Source organism: Heterodontus francisci, unplaced genomic scaffold (assembly GCF_036365525.1).
Source record: "Heterodontus francisci isolate sHetFra1 unplaced genomic scaffold, sHetFra1.hap1 HAP1_SCAFFOLD_152, whole genome shotgun sequence".
In the NCBI taxonomy this organism is placed as follows: Eukaryota; Metazoa; Chordata; class Chondrichthyes; order Heterodontiformes; family Heterodontidae; genus Heterodontus; species Heterodontus francisci.
The window spans coordinates 878,078-893,044 of NW_027141229.1; positions in this window are offsets into that span (position 1 = coordinate 878,078).

Consider the following 14,967-nt stretch of genomic DNA (forward strand, 5'->3'; position numbering starts at 1 on the left):
AGAATGCAACATACCCAAGTTTACCAATGACACAAAAATAGGCAGCATTGTAAGCAGTGTAGCTGGAAGCATCAAATTACAAAGAGATATTAATATCTTAAATAAATGGGCAAAACTGTGGTCGTTAGATTTCCATGTCAGTAAAAAAGACTAGAACAGAGTACTTTATAAATGGTGAAAAGATAGAAACACTGGAGGTTCAAAGAGACTTTGGGGGGTCCATGTCCATTTGAGTGCAGTGTAGATTTACCAGAATAATAACTGGACTCCAAGGGTTAAATTACGAGGTGATATTACACAAACTAGGGATTTATTGCCTGGAATTTAGGAGGATCAAGGTGATTTGTTCCAAGATGTAGAGATATTAAGGGGAACTGATGGCATAGTTTGGGAGAAACTATTTCAGCAACTTGGGAACATAGGAACAGGAGTCGGCCATTCAGCCCATCGAGCCTGCTCTGCCATTCAATACGATCCTGGCTGATCATCCACTTCAATGCCTTTTTCCCAGACTGAGCTTCCACAGCCCACTGGGGTAGAGAATTCCAAAGATTCACAACACTCTGAGCAAAGACATTTCTCCCCATCTCAGACCTAAGTGGCTTCCTCCTTATTTTGAAATTGTGTCCCCTGGTTCTAGACTCCCGAACCAAAGGAGACATCTTACCTGCATCGAACCTGTCTATCCCTTTTAGTATTTAGTATGTTTCAATAAGATCACCTCTCATTCTTCTAAACTCCAATGAGTATCGGCCCAACCTGTTCAACCATTCCTCATAAGATAACCCCTTCATCCCAGGAATCAGCCGAGTGAACCTTCTCTGAACTGGTTCCAATGCATCCAGGCCTGACCATTTATCCACTTTGAAAGTTGCCAAACACCTTAATATTTCCCTCTCACTCTGTTTATCCCATCCAATATTTCACACTCCTCCTCTTTAACTACAATATCTGCATCGTTCCCACTCTTTTATAAAGAGGGAGACAAAGTATTCATTAAGAACCGTGCCCACATCTCCCAACTCCACAGGTAAACATTCAACATAATTTTCATGCTTTTGTACTCAAAGTCTCTATTTATGAAGCCTAAGATCCCATATGCTTTGCTGACTACTTTCTCAATATGTCCTGCCACCTTCAAAGATGTATGTACATGTATCCCCGGGTCTCTCTGTCCCTGCACACTCCCTAGAACTGGGCCATTAAGTCTATATTCCCTCTCCCTATCCCTTCTGCCCATCTCACATTTCCCTGTATTAAATTCCTTCTGCCACTTGTCTGCCCATTCTGCTCACCTATCTATGTCCTGTTGTAGTCGATTGGTGTCACCCTCACTGTTTGCATCTCCTCCAAGTTTGTTAACGGCAAATATTAAAATTTTACAAGAAGCACTGACTTTTGGGGAACACTGTTGTCTACCATCTTCCAGTCTGAAAAACAACCATTTACCACAACTGGCTGTTTTCTGTCCTTTCACCAATTTTTGATCCAAGCTGACACTGGCCCTCCTATCCCATGAGCCTCAGTTTTGTTAACCAGAATTTTATGTGCCACTTTGTCAAACGCTTTCTTCAAATCCATATAAAATCCATTGCATTCTCTTCATCAACCTTCTCTGTTACTTCATCAAATTCTTGCTGGCTTTCCCTAATGAACTCAAACCTCTCCAAGTGCCTGTTGATTTTTTTCTCTTTCAATGATTTCTCCAATTCTCCTTTTGAAAGCTACTATTGAATCTGTCTCCACCACTATCAGACATTGCATTTCAAATCTGAAGCACTTGTGTGGAAAAAAAATCCTTTCCCTCATGTCGCCAATGTTTGTTTTTGCCGATCACCTTCAATCTGTGCTCTCTGGTTATCAATCCTTCAGCCATTGGAAACACTTTCTCTTTATTTCCTCCATCTAAAGCTTCCATGATTTTATACACCTCGATCAAATCTCCTTTTAATCTTCTCTGCTCTAAGGAGAACAAGCCCAGTTTCTCCAGTCTATCAGTGTAACTGTAATAATCTCATCCAGGAACCGTTCCAGTAAATCTCTTCTGTACATTCACCAAAGCCTCCATGTCTTTCCTAAAGTGTGGTTCCAGAATTGGACACAATACTGCAGCCGAGGACAAACTATTATTTTATAAATGTTTAGCATCACTTCCTGACTTTTACACTCTATACCTGTTTATAAAGCTCAGGATCCCATCGGCTTTATTAACCCATCAACAAAGGGGGAAATTCTACCAGAACAATTGATCAGTTCCCTTAGACATGAATCCGTGAGTCGTTCCGAGGCTGGTGGGAGGGTTTAGAGAGAACCTCAAACTGCTCATTTTTTGAAGCAGAAAACCATCAATGCATTGGCAGGGATATTAATAAAGCCCTTCGGAAGACAGGAGGAGGCCATTCGTCCCCTCGAGACTGTCCTGCCCATTCATTCAGGTCATGGCTGATTTGCTCCTTATCCACATTGAGCTGTCTTGGCTCCGAAAACATTAATACCCTTTCCGAACAAATCTCGACCGACAATCAGGAATTAATGTCACTGCCTGTTAATACTGGGGAATTCCTTCCCTAAACCTCTCCGTCTCTCTATCTCTCATTCCTGCTTAAAGACGTTCCTTAAAACTAACCTCTTTGACCAAGCTTTTTGCCATCAGCCTTAATCTCAACTTCTGTGGGTTTGGTTTCAGATTTTGTTTTGTAATGCACCCTGTGCAGCGTCTTTGGGATTTTTTATTCCTCACCTTCTCCCTCACCCCCCTCCCTCTCTCTTTCTCCCCCTCACCTCTAAGACAAGTATATCCTTCCTTCAGTACTGAGACCAGGACTGTACACAATATTCCAGGTGTGGGCTCACAGAAATACCATCACACACCTAACTTGTGTCTTGCAAGTGATGGAAAAGCTTTGGGGAGTCAGGGGGTGAGTCACTTGGAGCCCAGTATTGATGTGATTTCGTCAGCTCAGTTCCTGGTCAATGTTTCCCCAGGATGTTGACGCTGGGGGATTCAGCGATGGGATAATGCTTTGAATGCCAAGGGGAGGTGGTTGGATTCTCTCTTGTTGCAGATGGTCATTGCCTGGCACTTGTGTGACGTGAATGTTACTTGCCACTGGTCGGCCCAAACCTGAATGTTGTCCGGGTCTTGGTGCATGTGGCTATGGATTGCTTCATTATCTGAGGAAAAATACTGTGGATGCTGGAAATCTGGAAATCATCGAGCTGAATCACGACCTCTGTTTCTCTCTCCACAGATGCTGCTTGCCCTGCTCAGTATATCCAGCATTTTCTGCTGGGATCTCAGCTGAAGATGGTTTGGGCTGAGGACACGACCCTGATAAACTCCTGCGGTGAAGGCCTGGGACTGAGATGATTGACCACAACCACAGCCACCTTCCTTTGTGCTCGGGCTTTAGAGAGGGACAAAATTGGAGAGAGCGAGATTGTTGAGTTGGATGAAGAGGATAATGTAAGATATATTAACTTGATTTAATCCTTCACTGCTGTCTACACAAATATATAAGAGATAGGTATGGAGAGAAGAAAGATCGGGCAGGGAGAAATGTAGATGAAGTTGGGGCCCAGGTGGACACTTTTGATGATCCAGGAGGATTAGTCTCCATTTTAAACATCCAGCAAGCTGTTCCACTGTGGGAGCCATCACACCGTCATGATATTGGTTGTGGAAATTTCATGCTGGCTTATTGGTAAATTTTTAAATCTGTGATTGATAGATTCTTGTTAACCAAAGGTATTAAGAGATAAGGGGCAAAGGCAGGATATATGGTGTAAGTTACATCACAGATCAGCCCTGATCTCATTGGATGCCGGAACAGAGCTGTGGGGTTGAATTGCATCCTCCTCTTCCAATATCCCCTGTGAAGTATCCTTCTTTCTCTTTTAGTCACCCTGTCAGTCTATGTTTCTGGGAGATTTCTTGTATCTTCCTCAGTGAAGACAGACACAAAGTCATCATTTATCTTCACTGCCATTTCTCTATTCCCCATTATAAATTCTCCTGACTCTGCCTGTAATGGACCCACATTTGTCTCAGCCAAACCATTCCTTTTTATGTCCCTATTGAAACTTTTACAGTCCGTTTTGATGTTTTTATGTCTGGGGGATTCTGGGACTAGTGAGCATAGTCTGAGAATTAGAGGCAGTCCTTTCAGGAGTGAAGTTCGGAAACACGTCTACAGACTAAAGGTGGTGTTAGTTTGGAACTGTCTTCTGTAAATAACCATTGATGCAAAATCAATTGTTCATTTTTAAATCTAAGATTGGCCATCCCGAATGTCTTTTGGAAATTGAAATATTCTTCTGTCACTCTCTGTCCCTTGGGCAGTCCGTTTGTGTGTGTGTCTGTGCATGTCGGTCTCTGTGTGTGTGTGTGTGTCTGTGGAAGTCGGTCTGTGTGTGTGTGTCTATGTGTGTGTGTGTGTGGTTCTGTGTGTGTGTTTCTCTGTGTGTGGGTGTGTGTGTGTGTGTGTGTGTGTGGTTCTGTGTGTGTGTGTGTGGTTCTGTGTGTGTGTGTGTGTGTGTGTCTGTGGAAGTCGGTCTGTGTGTGTGTGTCTATGTGTGTGTGTGTGTGATTCTGTGTGTGTGTTTCTCTGTGTGTGGGTGTGTGTCTGTCTGTCTGTGTCTGTGCCTGTTTCTCTCTCCTCAGAACCTCAGTAAAACTCCACATACATCAATTTGCTATTTTAATTTGGCTGCTTTTGGTGATACCACAACTGCAGAGGGTGCACTTCCTTCTGCAGGCTGGTAGGAAACCCATATCCCGCTCTTTTCCGGCATATTCTGTCTGCTTTGTATACTAAATTGATGAATCCCTAATAATTGATCAAATCTGACATTGATTACTGTTTGAAAGTCTCCAGGTTTACTTTCCTCCCAGGGCTGATTAAAAGTTCGAGTTTCCCTCAGTGTTTTGGAAATATCAAACCCTGATCCCACACCCAGTAAAGTATTTTCCATGATGGGACGCTGCAAATGTTGTTATACTCAGTGCGCACGGTCCCTTCATGTTGTAATAAGATGTTATAATCTCTATTCAGATAACTCTCATGCCACAGGGGCAAAATTTCACTGGGTCAACATTCTGACCAAACACTAAAACATTACAGAAAGCGAGGCTCACAAATTCAACACAAGTTTCCTTTTCTGTGTCTCGCTGGTCTGTTCTGATTTTCTGTTGGGTGACATCAGTCTAGATTTTGTGTTCAGACCTGAACCCACAAACGTATAACTCAGAGGCAGGATTATTACCCACAGAGCCACAGCTGGCTCCAATGTTCCCAGAAAATTTAGTTGTTGTGCACGGCAAGTTTTTTTTTGTCCCATGTGCAGTCCCTTTAAATTTTTAAGAATCTTCGAAGACGTGTGTTATTTATCACGGAACAGGACCTGTGTGGTACCTTCCAGGCTGCTGCACACAGCTTTGCAGGAACACTGACCGACACTCTCCATCCCAATCTCTTCCTCTCTGGTAATCTCTCCCCATTGCTATCCTTCCCTCTCTCTGTTCTTCTCTCTCTCTCTCTATCCCTGTCTTTCTCACTGTTACACTCTCCATCTGGATGGAGGAGGAGAAAGAGAGGCATATATAGAGGCAGCTTTACTCGGTATCTAACCCCACACTGTACCTGTCCTGCGAGTGTTTTATAGAACAGAGAGGACAGAGATTTGCTCTGTAGATAACTCCATTCTGTACTTGGCTTGGCAGCATTTGAAGGGACAGTTCAGATGGAGCTTTACTCTGTGTCCCTGGAATTTTGAAGTGTAAGGGGTGTTTAGTTCAGTTTAGTTTAGAGATACAGCACTGAAGCAGGCCCTTCGGCCCACCGAGTCTGTGCCGACCATCAACCACCCATTTATACTAATCCTGCACTAATTCCATATTCCTACCACATCCCCACCTGTCCCCATATTTCCCTACCACCTACCTATACTAGGGGCAATTGCTAATGGCCAATTTACCGATCAACCTGCAAGTCTTTGGCATGTGGGAGGAAACCGGAGCACCTGGTGGAAACCCACGTAGACACAGGGAGAACTTGCAAACTCCACACAGGTAGTACCCAGAATTGAACCCGGGTCGCTGGAGCTGTGAGGCTGCGGTGCTAACCACTGTGCCACTGTGCTGGGTGAATTGATCAAAGTTTACAAGACAATACTGGAAACTGATGGGGTAGATAGAGAGAAACTCTTCTCAATGGTTGGAGGAGTCTCGGACGAGGGGCACAGTCGAAAAATCGAACATTAGTCGAAGACCCTTTCAAGGGTGAAATTTATTAACACTTCTACACACAAAGGATGGTGGAATTTTGGAATTGTCTTCCACAAATGACCCCTCCCTATCTCTGCAATCTCCTCCAGCTCCACAATCCACCAATATCTGCCATCCTCTAATTCTGGCCTCTTGAACATCCCCAATTTGAATCGTTCCACCATTGGTGGCCGTGCCTTCAAGCTGCCAAGGCCCTAACTCTGGAATTCCTTTCCCAAACCTCACCATCTCACTAACTCTCTTTCCTCTTTGAGGATTCTCCCTCAAACCAACCTCTGACCAAGTTTTTGGTCATCTGGTCTAATATCTCCTGAAGTGACTCAGTGTCAAATTTTTATTTTCTTGATTCATTTGTTGGATGTGTGCGTTAGTGGCCAGGACAGCATTTATTGCCCATTCATAATTGCCCTTGAGAAGGTGGTGTTGAGCCTCCTTCTTGAACCGCTGCAGTCCATGTGGGGTAGGTACACCCACAGTGCTGTTAGGAAGGGAGATCCAGGATTTTGACCCAGTCACAGTGAAGGAGCAGCGATATAGTTCCAAGTCAGGATGGTGTGTGACTTAAGGGAAACTTGCAGGTGGTGGTGTTCCCATACGTGTTTCCTGTTTGTTTGCTCTCTCTCCCCCTCCTTCTTTCTAGACCTCCCTGTCCTCCTGTCCCTCTGTGTTATGAGAACCTAAGAACAGAAGGGAGTGGGTGCAGGAACAGAGAGACCTGGGGATGTCTGTGCACAAACTGAAGGTGGCAGAGCTGGTTGAGAAAGTGGTTAAAAGGCATATGGGATCCTCGGCTTTGTAAATGGAGGCTGAGAGTATAAAAGCAAGGAGGTTATGATGAAGCTTTATAAAACACTGCTTCATCCTCAACTAGTATTGTGTCCAATTCTGGACACCGTACTTTCGGAAGGATGTGGGGGCTTTAGAGAGGATGCAGAAAAGATTCACGAGCAAGGTTCCAGGGATGAGGGACTTCAGTTATGTGGATAGATTGGAGAAACTGGTGTTGTTCTCCATAGAGAAGAGAAACTTGAGATGAGATTTGATAGAGGTGTTCAAAATCATGAGGGGTCCTGACAGAGTAGATGTAGGAGTAGGAATGCAGTACATAGGACATTCCAGACCCATTTCTGTTCAGTGTTTACTTAAACAAGTGAATTGACCATTTAATATTTTTAACTTACTTAACCCTTGTCTTCTCACAAAGATCAAGCTAGTAAATTCAACAGTGGCCACTTTGACTTCATCCCATCGTGTCTTATGTACATTCTGACAGGATTGCAGGTATAACTGTAGTCATAAAATTCAGCTGAAAATTGATCATTTACATTGTTATTTCAGTCCATATTTACAGTACACACGGTACCTTACTGTTGTAATCAAGTCATATAGTGTCTATTCATCCCACTGGGGCAAAATGTCACTGGCTCAACATTCTCACCAAATACTAAAGCATTCCACAATGCAAGACTCACAAATTCAACACAAGTTTCCTTTTCTGAGTCTCGCTGGTCTGTTCTGATTCTCTGAGGGATTACTGATGCTTATCCTCCACATGAGCAGTCGTCCTAATCCCGTGTGCCTGTCCTGCTCCCAAACCCGGCATCCACTTACATTAAGGCAAGTGATACAGGAGCGTCTCAGTGACTGAGGCAGGTGAGTCTTGAGGCTGAGCCGGGCACAGTGAGTGACCCGGGTTAATCCGACACTCCAGGGAATGTTTTAACGGAGCTTTACTCTCTATCTAACCCGTGCTGTACCTTCTCTGAGAGTGTTCGATGGGGCAGTGTAGACGAGGAGAGTTATTCCTTACCCATTTTAAACATGGAGAAGTGGATATCCAAGGGATTGTTTTAAATGTGATGAGGGTTTCTACCTCTACCATCCTTTCAGGCAGTGAGTTCCAGACACCCACCAGCCACTGGGTGAAGAAACTATTGATGTGTTTCGTTCAGTTAAGTTTGATGTCAATGTTTCCCCAGGATGTTGACGCTGGGTGATTCAGTGATGGGATAATGCTTTGAATGCCAAGGGGAGGTGGTTGGATTCTCTCCTGTTGCAGATGGTCATTGCCTGGCACTTGTGTGACGTGAATGTTACTTGCCACTGGTCGGCCCAAACCTGAATGTTGTCCGGGTCTTGGTGCATGTGGCTCTGGATTACTTCATTATCTGAGGCAAAATACTGTGGATGCTGGAAATCTGGAAAGCATCGAGCTGAATCACTAACTCTGTTTCTCTCTCCACAGATGCTGCCTGACCTGCTCAGTATTTAAAGCACTTTCTGCTGGGATCTCAGCTGTAGATGGCTGGGCTGAGGACACTACCCTGATAAACTCCTGCAGTGAAGGCCAGGGACTGAGATGATTGACCTCCAACAACCAAAACCATCTTCCTTTGTGCTCGGTATGATTCCAACCAGTGGAGAGATTTCCCACGATTCCCACTGACTTCAGTTTTACTCGGGTTCCTCGATGTCACACTCGGTCAAACGCTGCCTTGATGTTAAGGTCAGTCTCTCTTCCCAGTAGCAGACAGGAGTGAATCGTTCCCTTTGACCCGTTGTACACTGAACAAGCTGTGTTTCTTCACAGCCTGATACAGGACTGTACACGGCCGATTAATGTAGCCCATCAAACACTCCCAGAGCAGGTTCAGCACAGCTTAGGAACAGAGTACAGTTCCTTCAACATTCTCTCTCTGTCTCTCCCTCCTGCTATCTCTGACATTAGGAGAGAGACTGAGGGAGAGAGGGTTAGATATGAAGGCAGAGAGAGGGCTGTAGAGAGGGACAAAGTTGGAGAGAGAGAGGTTGTTGAGGTGGATGAAAAGGATAATGTAAGATATATTAATTTGATGTAATCCTTCACTGCTGTGTACACAAACATATAAGAGATAGATATGGAGAGAAAAAAACATCATGTGAGGGGGAAATGTAGATGAAGTTGGGGCCCAGGCGGATAATGTTGATGATCCAGAAGGAACAGCCTCCATTTTAAACATCCAGCAAGCTATTCCACTGTGGGAGCCATCACACCCAAACAGACATAGACACAAACACACACACACAGAAACACCCGCACAATGATTTGCTTGTGCAAATTTCATGCTGGCTTATTGGTTAATTTTTAAATCTGTGATTGATAGATTCTTGTTAACCAAAGGTATTAAGAGATAAGGGGCAAAGGCAGGATATATGGTGTAAGTTACATCACAGATCAGCCAAGATCTCATTTGATGCCGGAACAGGATTGTGGGGTTGAATTGCATCCTCCTCTTCCAATATCCCCTGTGAAGTATCCTTCCATCTCTTTTAGTCACCCTGTCAGTCCATGTCTCTCTGTTTCTCTTTTTCTGTCTCTCTCTGTCTGTCTCTATCGGACAGTGTAGAGTGAGATTCACTCTGTATCCACCCAATGATGTTCCTGCCCTGGGAGTGTGTGATGGGACACTGTAGAGGGAAATTTACTCTGTGTCAAACCCAACATTGTGCTTGGCTTGGGAATATTTAATGGGACAGTGTAGCTGGAGATTTACTCTGTATCCCTGGAATTTTGAAGGCTCAGGTGTGATTTGATGATTGTTTTCAAGATAATAAGGGAAACTGATGGGGTGGACAGAGAGTAACAATTCCCACTGGCTGCAGAGTCTAGAACATGGGGGCATAGTCTAAAAATATAAACCTAGTCTAAAAACCTTTCAGGAGTGAAATGAAGGAACACTTCAACACACCAGGTGTGGTATCAGTTTGGAACTCTCTTCCACAAACAGCAATTGATGCTGAGACACTTGTAAATTTTTAAATCTGAGTTCGATAGATTTTTGTTAACCAAAGGTATTAAGGGGCAAAGATAGGTACCTGGAGTTAGATCACACATCAGCCATGAGCTCATTGAATGACAGAACAGGGTTGAGGGGCCAAATGGCCTCCTCCTCTTCCTCTGTCCTCCGCCCAATATCCTGCTATCACTCTCTGTGTCTTGGTCTCTGTCTCCCTCTTTGTCTCTCTTTCTGTCTGTCTGTCTGTCTCTCTCTCTCTCCTCTCATCTGTGGAAATCCACACACATCAGTCAGCCATTTTAGGTTCTTTTTCAGTGGCCATTTTATGTTACCACAACACTGGGACATTTATCGCTGTCTATCCCAAACCATCTCTCTTTGTAGTCTATTTGTGTTCTCCTCACAGCTTATTGTCCCACCTAACCTAGTATCTCTCTCCTTTGCTCTGTCTCACTCACGCACTCTCCCCCCTCTCTCTCCCCCCCATTTCTCTCTCCCCCCCATTTCTCTCTCCCCCCATTTCTCTCTTTCCCCCCCACCCCCTGCAATCTCTCTTTAAGTGTCCTGTTATCACATCCTTTATTATAGATTCGAACATTTTCCCAATGACTGATTTTAGACGAACAGGTCTTTAGTTCCCCATTTTCTCTCTCCTTCCTTTTGTAAATAGTGGGGTTACATTTGCTACCTTCTAATCTGCCTCTCTCACTCTGCCTCTCTCACACTGCCTCTGTCCCTCGCTATCTGTCTTACCCCCTCTCTCTCTCGCTATCTATCCCTCTCTGTCTTTTTCTCTCTCTCGCTCTATCTCTCCCTCTCTCTCTCTACCTCTGTCCATGTCTCAATTTGTGCCTCCCTCACACCATCTCTCCCTCTCTCTCTGTCTCTCTCTAGCTCTCTGTCTGCCTCTCTATGTCTGCCTCACTGTGTCTCCTTCTCTCTCTGTGCCTCTCTCACTCTCTATCTGTCTCTCCCCCAGCTCTCTCTCTCTGTCTCTCCCTCTCTCTCTTTCTCAACCTCTGTCCATGTCTCAATTTGTGCCTCCCTCACACCATCGCTCCCTCTCTGCCTCTCTCTCTCTCTGCCTCTCTCTCTTCAGCCTCTCCCTCTCTATCTCTCCCTCTCTCTCGCTGCCTCTGTCCACGTCTCAGTTTGTGTCTCCCCCACACTATCTCTCCCTCCCTCTCTCCCTCCCTCTCTCCCTCCCTCTCTCCCTCCCTCTCTCTCTCTCATTCTCCCTCTCTCCCTCCCTCTCTCCCTCCCTCTCTCACTCCCTCTCTCCCTCCCTCTCTCCCTCCCTCTCTCCCTCCCTCTCTCCCTCCCTCTCTCTCTCTCATTCTCCCTCTCTCCCTCCCTCTCTCCCTCCCTCTCTCCCTCCCTCTCCCTCTCTGTCTCTCTCTATCTCTCTCTCTGCCTCTCTCTCTCTCTGCCTCTCTCTCTTCAGCCTCTCCCTCTCTATCTCTCCCTCTCTCTCGCTGCCTCTGTCCACGTCTCAGTTTGTGTCTCCCCCACACTATCTCTCCCTCCCTCTCTCCCTCCCTCTCTCCCTCCCTCTCTCACTCCCTCTCTCCCTCCCTCTCTCCCTCCCTCTCTCCCTCCCTCTCTCCCTCCCTCTCTCTCTCTCTTTCTCCCTCTCTCCCTCCCTCTCTCTCTCTGTCTCTGTCTCAGAGTTACAGCTCAGATGATTAACCTCTTTATCCATGTGTTATGAACACGGGACTTTGTCTCTCTCCCATTTTCCAGGATGTTGCCAGGACTGGAGAATTGTAGCTCTGAGGATAGGCAGGGGTTGTTGTCCTTGGAACAGAGAAGGCTGAGGGGAGATCTGATTGAAATGTACAAAATGTTGAGGGTCCTGGATAGAGTGGAGGTGAAGGGCAGAGAACCATAGCAGAAAGGTCAGTGACGAGGGGGCATAGATTTAAAGTGATTGGCAGAAAAATTAGAGGGGAGTTGAGGAAAATCTTTTTCACCCAGAGGGTCGCGATGGTCTGGAACTCACTGCCTGAAAGGGTAGTTGAGGCAGAGACCCTCAACTCATTCAGAAGGAGTCTGGATCGGCACCTCAAGTGCGGTAAGCTGCAGAGCTCAGACCAAATGCTGGAAGGTGGGATTAGAATAGGTTGATCGTTTTTCGGCTGGCACAGAGAGGATGGGCCAAGTGGCCGCTTTCTGTGCCTTAAAATTTCTATGTTGCCCTCGCCAACTCTATTTTTCCCTCTGTTACCCTCTGAATCCCAGTCTCTCCCTCTCTGTTACTCTCTGAATCCCAGACTCTCCCTCTCTGTTACTCTCTGAATCCCAGTCTCTCCCTCTCTGTTACCCTCTGAATCCCAGTCTCTCCCTCTCTGTTACCCTCTGAATCCCAGACTCTCCCTCTCTGTTACCCTCTGAATTCCAGTCTCTCCCTCTCTGTTACCCTCTGAATCCCAGTCTCTCCCTCTCTGTTACCCTCTGAATTCCAGTCTCTCCCTCTCTGTTACCCTCTGAATCCCAGTCTCTCGCTCTCTGTTACCCTCTGAATCCCAGTCTCTCCCTCTCTGTTACCCTCTGAATCCCAGTCTCTCCCTCTCCGTTACCCTCTGAATCCCATTCTCTCCCCCTCTGTTACTCTCTGAATCCCAGTCTCTCCCTCCATGTTTCCCTCTGAATCCCAGAATCTCCCTCTCTGTTACCCTCTGAATTCCAGTCTCTCCCTCTCTGTTACCCTCTGAATCCCAGTCTCTCCCTCTCTGTTACCCTCTGAATCCCAGTCTCTCCCTCTCTCTTACCCTCTGAGTCCCAGACTCTCCCTCTCTGTTAGCCTGTGAATCCCAGACTCTCCCTCTCTGTTACCGTCTGAATCCCAGTCTCTCCCTCTCTGTTTCCCTCTGAATCCCAGACTCTCCCTCTCTGTTACCCTCTGAATCCCAGACTCTCCCTCTCTGTTACCGTCTGAATCCCAGTCTCTCCCTCTCTGTTTCCCTCTGAATCCCAGCCTCTCCCTCTCTGTTACCATCTGAATCCCAGTCTCTCCCTCTCTCTTACCCTCTGAGTCCCAGTCTCTCCCTCTCTGTTTCCCTCTGAATCCCAGTCTCTCCCTCTCTGTTACCCTCTGAATCCCAGTCTCTCCCTCTCATTTACCCTCTGAGTCCCAGTCTCTCCCTCTCCGTTACCCTCTGAATCCCAGTCTCTCCCTCTCCGTTACCCTCTGAGTCCCAGTCTCTCCCTCTCCGTTACCTTCTGAATCCCAGTCTCTCCCTCTCTGTTACCTGACCAGAGCTTTATAAATGTTCAGCACACCCTCTCGGCTTTTGTACTCACTGTATACAGTGTAAATTGTGGTATTCCCCAGGGGTTTTGATTAGGACCACTGATCTTATTGATATATGAATGACTTAGACTGGGGTAAACAGGGCATAACTTCAACATTGTGCCATTTGCAATGTAAGAAACAGTGAAGGGAATAGGAGTAGACTTCAGGAGGATAGAGGCAGTCTGGTGAAATGGTCAGACACATAGCAGGTTAACTTCAATGCTGAGAAATGTAAATTGATGCATTTTGGAAGGAAAGCTGAGGAGAAGCGATATAAACTAAATGGTACAATGTTAAAATGGGTGCAGGGACAGAGAGATCTGGGATTTCATTTGTGTCACTTTTTACATCTAAAAGATTCAATTTGGGGCTTGGAATCTGTGAGTTGAATTTAGCTTCATCCTGAAAAGTGTTAGCAAACGTGTTGGGAAATGTGTCAAAAGCTGTTTCCATTCAGACATTCCTGCATTGTGGAAGTGTGAGCTGTCTTTGCAGAGACAGGAAATAGAGTTGTTTGAATGGACCTGCAGGTTTTAGTTGATGCAATAAGGTGAGAATTTGAATTGTGTCCCTTCCAGATACACAGAATTGAAGGTATTTACAGAACACCACATGAAGTAGTTTACCAATGTCTGACAAACTTCAAAGACTTCAAACACATGGAAGAAGAGGAGAAGGGAACAATATACAAAACCTCAGTCAGTCAGACAACAGCAGGAGGAAAATGAATCTCTTTTTATGGGTTTTAATTTGAAGGCCTGAGCTGATGATTGAAAAAGTAGGAGTTCAAATCCCACACTGGGCTGTTGTGAATTTGAATTCTATTTTTTCTTTAAAAAAACATAAATCTGGAGTTAAAAAGCCTCTAGATTGGAATGATTCACTCCTGTCTACTCGTGCAAAGCCTGTGTGTGTCTCAGTTTGCTGTATTTATTAATGATTTAAGATGATGTGGTAGAATGCAACATACCCAAGTTTACCAATGACACAAAAATAGGCAGCATTGTAAGCAGTGTAGCTGGAAGCAGAACAATGCAAAGAGATATTAATATCTTAAATAAATGGGCAAAACTGTGGTAGTTAGATTTCAATGTCAGCAAAAAAAGACTAGAACAGAGTACTTTATAAATGGTGAAAAGATAGAAACACTGGAGGTTGAAAGAGACTTTGGGGGGTCCATGTCCATTTGAGTGCAGTGTAGATTTACCAGAATGATAACTGGACTCCAAGGGTTAAATTACGAGGTGATATTACACAAACTAGGGATTTATTGCCTGGAATTTAGGAGGATCAAGGTAATTTGTTCAAAGCTGTTGAGATATTAAGGGGAACTGATGGGGTAGTTTGGGAGAAACTATTTCAGCAGCTTGGGAACATAGGAACAGGAGTAGGCCATTCAGCCCATCGAGCCTGCTCCGCCATTCAATACGATCCTGGCTGATCATCCACTTCAATGCCTTTTTCCCAGACTGAGTTTCCACAGCCCACTGGAGTAGAGAATTCCAAAGATTCACAACCCTCTGAGTAAAAATCCGCCACTCCAGGCTAAAGGTGGTAGTAGTTTGGAACGTGTCTTCTGCACGCAAACATTGATGCAAAATCAATTGTCA